Source organism: Puntigrus tetrazona, chromosome 8, assembly GCF_018831695.1.
Source record: "Puntigrus tetrazona isolate hp1 chromosome 8, ASM1883169v1, whole genome shotgun sequence".
Taxonomy (NCBI): domain Eukaryota; kingdom Metazoa; phylum Chordata; class Actinopteri; order Cypriniformes; family Cyprinidae; genus Puntigrus; species Puntigrus tetrazona.
This window is the reverse complement of record NC_056706.1, coordinates 3,379,051-3,385,050: the sequence shown is the minus strand read 5'-3', so window position 1 is coordinate 3,385,050 and position 6,000 is coordinate 3,379,051.

Genomic DNA, 6,000 nt, shown 5'->3' with positions numbered 1-6,000 from the left:
TTATGTCAAGTTCAGACCTCAAAGACATGGATCTTTTGTGACACACCGATGTCATACGTTGCTATTTATGTCATATCTTACATCTTTTCCATTCCACACCAACTGACTGGCTTGGTTTTCTCTAATCAGTTTCCAAAGCAAACTTTAAGAGTTAACCCTTGAGCAAGTTTTGTGCTTTTCAGTTTCGACTGCGTTATTGGCAGCTGCATACATTACATTTACAGTAACTCAAAAAATTGCTTTTAAATCGGTTGGTTACAGAATATTTTGTTTTACTATTTTTACCAGATGGTGCCATTTTTTCAGGTTTGACCCATGAAGCGAATATTTGCTTTATTACCGTTTTCTGCTTCTGCGTGTTTTAGAGCCAATTGGATAATAATTGTGTGGGTGTGTTGGTAGGGATGTCAGAGTGGTGTTTGCATGTGTGTCATAAACAATAAATTGTAATATTCGAGAGAGAAAAACTCAATTCAACTCTGTAAAACACAAATCAGCCACTATGTGTACCAGCAGAGTTTTGCTGGCATATAACAAAAAAAAAATTTAATCTTGCTGAAAATGTTTTTTTTTTAGATATCAACATCAAATTTGAAGCGCAAACGTGTTTAGATTGATGCCTTATGTTTAGATTTTCATGCAGGTTTATTATAGTTCAACCTGTTTCGTGACATATATATGAAATGGTTCATAAATCATTTTTTGCTATACTTTGTAAACATTTTAAACAATTTAATTTAAACATTTATTTATTTCATTGACACACAAGGGTTAAGCTAAGTTTTTGTCTGTTTGTTTCATTTATTAATTCAAACCAACACACATTAATTATCATCGTATATTGTGGCTAATCAAATGCTCACGTCGTGTAGGCTGCATATATTTATTAAAAACTGACAAAGCCAGTCAAAGCTTATGTTTCAGGATCAAAATACATTTGGAATTTAGTCCAAATTTAAGTCCCCCAAAACCATCCTCAACTGTACTGGCAATTAGGAATATATTTGTACTCCGAGGAAATAGCGAATCATTTGAACTTGAAGGAAACGAGTTTGTCTATGTATCTCCTACGAGGCCAGCAACCATCCTTTTTGAGATATTATACCCTCAACACGGCTTTCCAGGATGCTGAAAATAATGAATACTTCAGGGAACTGTAAAAACATTCAAATGTTACATTACATAAATTAATGTAATGTATCAAAAGTTTTCAGACCTTAGTTTCACCAACATGGTTCCACCAACAAATAAGAAAGCAACGGACGAAATATGATCGGCTTATGTTTTTTATGACTATTGATTGTCATTGCTTTTGGTGTAACTAGGGTCACAGACACGTGAACATTATTGAGTGATGATTCTGCGGTGAATCTAACCGTTCATACACACTAATTTAACTTAACGCCACATTTACTTAAGTTAATAGCTTCAGGCGTCCAGCTTATGCGTGCTGCATATTATCGTACTTGGGTCCACCTGTCTTACACGCAGAAAATGAGCATGTTCACCTTGAAACGCCCTTCGTGCTGCGGTCACTTGATCATATCAATCCATACCGGTCAAGATGACGTCTTGAACTAGTTATGGATGTAATTGAACAAGGGAAGGCAAAAAAAAAAGGGGCAAAATTACACGTCAACCAGCATCAGATGAAAATTCATTGTCTGGTTCAATCAAGCCATCTAACACATTTATGTTCTGAAACTGGGACGCCGGAGGGAAAATGAATGTTAATACCCACCGCCTCTGGTTTGTATCTGAAATGAGCCTGATTAGGACAAAAGACGTTTCAATTGCCTTCAGCGAGTGATTGGCGTGGGTCGAACGGAGCTTGATAATAAGGGGAAAGGTATGTCAGATTTTGATGAATAGGCTCATTTTTGCCATCATTCTCCAACATTTACGTGACACTCCTCCTTCAACCCGCCGGCTCTCGGTAATAACGTGGCCGTGTCCTGGTTGCCCTTCCTGAGACGACAGCCTGCTGTTCTTACTTTAAACCATCACCTGAAGTGACCCACCGAAGACTGAGTAAAACAGCCAGCGTCATAAAAAATACATTGTGTTCACTGCGAAGCGGAGTGAAGGAGGGAACCGGTTTCAGCTGGGAAATAGTTACTGAAATGATCTGAGCTTTCTAGCTTTTGCTGGAAGGATTTTTGAAGGGGGAGCTACAGTACAGTCTCTGCTGCATGGTTCCATGTACACACATCTATACATTTCATTTCAGTGTTATTCAGGGTTTCTTTCCTGTACAGCACAAAAGAAGATATGTTTTCCATGCAGTAAAAGTCAGCGAGGCCTAATCTTCTTTGGACCACAATGTTCTCTGAAATATCTTATTTTCTGTTCAGCCCGTGACTTTTGTACTTTTTCTCACTTGCCTCTTTTTTATTATTATTTTGTAAAACGCAAAACATGATATTTAGAACAAATTCCATATTGGAAAATATGCCTGTATTGCACAATGTGCATATTTAAATAATAATAATAATATAATGAAACATTAATCATTTTATAAAAATAAAACATTTATAAAATGTTGTTAGACCAATATTCTTATTTAATTTAATTAACTTAATGTACTAAAATAGCTAAAACTAAAACTGAAAAAAACTATAGACACAAAAAGTTACAAAAATGAAAAAATAAAATAAATAAAACCATAATAGTATATCAATTATAATGACATAACGCTGCATCTGCCATGTTTGAAGAATAAATATTATTTTATTATTTATATCGTTTTATTATTAATTGAAATGAATACATTAGAATTTGTAGCAGTTTGAAATCTTTCATTTTGAAACTAATTTTCTCCATTGAAATTTTTATATTTTTCCACACGCTTTTTTTTTTTTTTTTCTGTATTTCTGTAAACTAATTGGAAAAGCTGGTAATTTTCTGCCATGACATTTTTTTTTTTTAAGATTATAACAGTAACGCTCACATTTTCTTCTCGTGATTATTTGAGTTTCCGCATTTTACTGTGATTTCCTAAAAAAACACATTACGCTGAGTTCTGAAGTATTTCTACAGCCAGGAGTGATTCTTTACGAGTGTGGTCTCTCTAAAAGCCAATGCCAAAACCCCGCAATTCATCCGAAGTTGTGGGAACAGGTCGTCACGTGTATATTTTTTTTTCTGCAGGGCCCAGGAGAACCACCATTGGCCGCTTTCCATGTCACTAAAGCATTTTCCTGTCCAGCTGGGTGAATTCCGGCCAGAATACACTGCGCCCACAATTTATAGCGATAATCAAAAAGATCTACAGCCTTTGTGTTTCCAGCCAATTATCCATTTGCTGTAACACTTCCTCTGAGTCTTCAGCTCTATACAATATTTAAGCCATTAGATCTTTAGCGTGCTCCTGTTTACCTGGCACAAACATGCTCGAAGCCTGTCGTTAGTTTCCGCAAATATTCCCCCGCGCGCTCCAATTACCTCATATACCATCAGGTGACAAATTAGCGGGATATAAAAAACGCTTGTCACGTAACACTTTCTCGCTAATGATAAAACCACGTGGACGGCCAAGAAAATGAGTGCAAACACGGTGCAAGTGTTTCCATCCTGCTCTACGGTTTAGTACAGCACCAAAAGAAAAAAAAAAGAACTCAAGCGGCATTGAAAATCTTCTCTGAGCTCCGGCTAAACCAACACAGCAGATGGTTTCTGCTCTCAGCTCCGTCTCTCCTGAGTCCTCTCCTCTCCACCCTACTAATGGCACCCTCCTCAGACTGCAGGAGCAGCCCACCTTAATTAAACAGTGTTAATTGTGGGAGTCGGAAACTGCTCTCCACCATTATGTAGCGCACAGCTGGTTGTCGCCTTCTCCCAAGAGACGCTTTGCAGCTCGCTCTCTCTCTCTCTCTCTCTCTCTTTCTCTGTATGGATATTGCTTGTGCTGGAGCGGAGCATACTTTCATACTTCTTCCAATTATGGAGCATAAAGCGGTGAGGAATATGGGACACGAGTAGAAATAAAGTCATTGTGACCTTAGCCATGTAAACTGAGGCAAGTAGGACATGTTTCTGGATCTTTATGTTCATTTTAATTAAAATGTTGATGTTAACATTAAGTGTATATATATATATATATATATATATATATATATATATATATATATATATATATATATATATATATATATATATATATATATATATATATATATACATATATATACATATATATATATATATATACATACATATATATATATATATATACATATATACATATATATATATATATATATACATATATATATATATATATATATATATATATATATATATATATATATATATATATATATATATATATATATATATATATATATATATATATATATATATATATATATATATATATATATATATATATATATATATATATGTATATATATATATATATATATATGTATATATAAATAATAATAACAATAATATCATTATTAAAATAGATAATGTATTTATTTAAATAAATGTTGGTAACTTAATTAGTTAACATTAGCTGATGCACTAATTAATATATCAATAAGTGAATGTGTAAATTTACTGAAATATTTTAAATCACATAAACAGTACAGTTTACTATGTTGCATTTTATGTTCAGAAATATTTTATGTTTCTTATACGTGCAACTGAATAAATGTGTATGTGTAATATTTATTTTAACGCTGCTCAGTTATTTCGCACATCATTGTTAACCTTGATGTTATTTCCGTTAAATAAAATGACACGCTATCCCAGTCAGACTAAAACACGCGCTAAAAAATAACACTTTCAGCAAGGATAAAATTATAACTCTTTTTATATCTCGTTTCTAAGGATTTCATTTGTATTCTGGACCATTTGGGAAGTCTCCCGCTGTGTTCGTCCTCTCAGATGTGCAGCCAAACTCCAGTCCTCCTCAAACACTTAATAGGAGTTTTGTCTCAGCCTGTTTTTTTCTGCTATTTTCATCACCTGAAAAAGGCCGACAGCTCTAACATTAGTGATTGACAGCAAGAAAATAACTCGCGCGGCATATGTCAATGATGTGACAGACAACTAATGGCATTCATCGTTGAGTTCATACAGCAGAGATTCGACTCAGCTCACTCTCAGCCAGTATAATTCTACAAAGCCTACTGTATATTTGATATGCAGATTTCTCAAAACTCTGCTGAAAAACCTGTTGTAGGCAACCGATAGCGTGCTCTCTGTCATCCTTTTTTTTCTAACAAGTAAAAGGTATTTGGTATCTATATAAACACTAGCTTGTGGTTCATGGTCTGTCTGCTGTGAAATAGTTAGTGATTTTTATTAAGTAAATGCAGTAATATATTTTGCATTGTTAGTAATATTACAAAGTGAAAATGCACTAAACTGAAGCAACTTAAGTTTACTTGATTTTCCATGCATCGCTTTTTTGAGATCATATCATAATCATCAGGCTTTTGAAAAACATTATGTGCTTTCTGTATCTCTCAATCATCAGTTGTATACACACACACACACACACATTATTATATTATTTACAATCACTTGATTTTTATATTATTATTATTATTATTATTATTATTATTATTATTATTATTATTATTATTATTATAACTATTGGTATTTATTAATATTTCACAATGTATTCATTTGTTACCTATATTTTATTAACTATATTAGTTATAATGCAGCATGTATTAAAATTATTGCTGAATTGACACACACACACACACACACACACACAAGCAAAAATAAAAATAAAAAATTATGTGTGTAAAAAATTATGTGTGTGTGTGTGTGTGTGTGAGTTATGTGTGTGTGTGTGTGTGTGTGTGTGTGTGTATATATATATATATATATATATATATATATATATATATATATATATATGCATTTATATTCATATAATTTGTATTATAGACAATGATATATAAATGTAAACATTTATTTTTCTTAAATATATACGTGTGTGTGTGTTTATACATATATGTGTTCATGTATGCATAATAA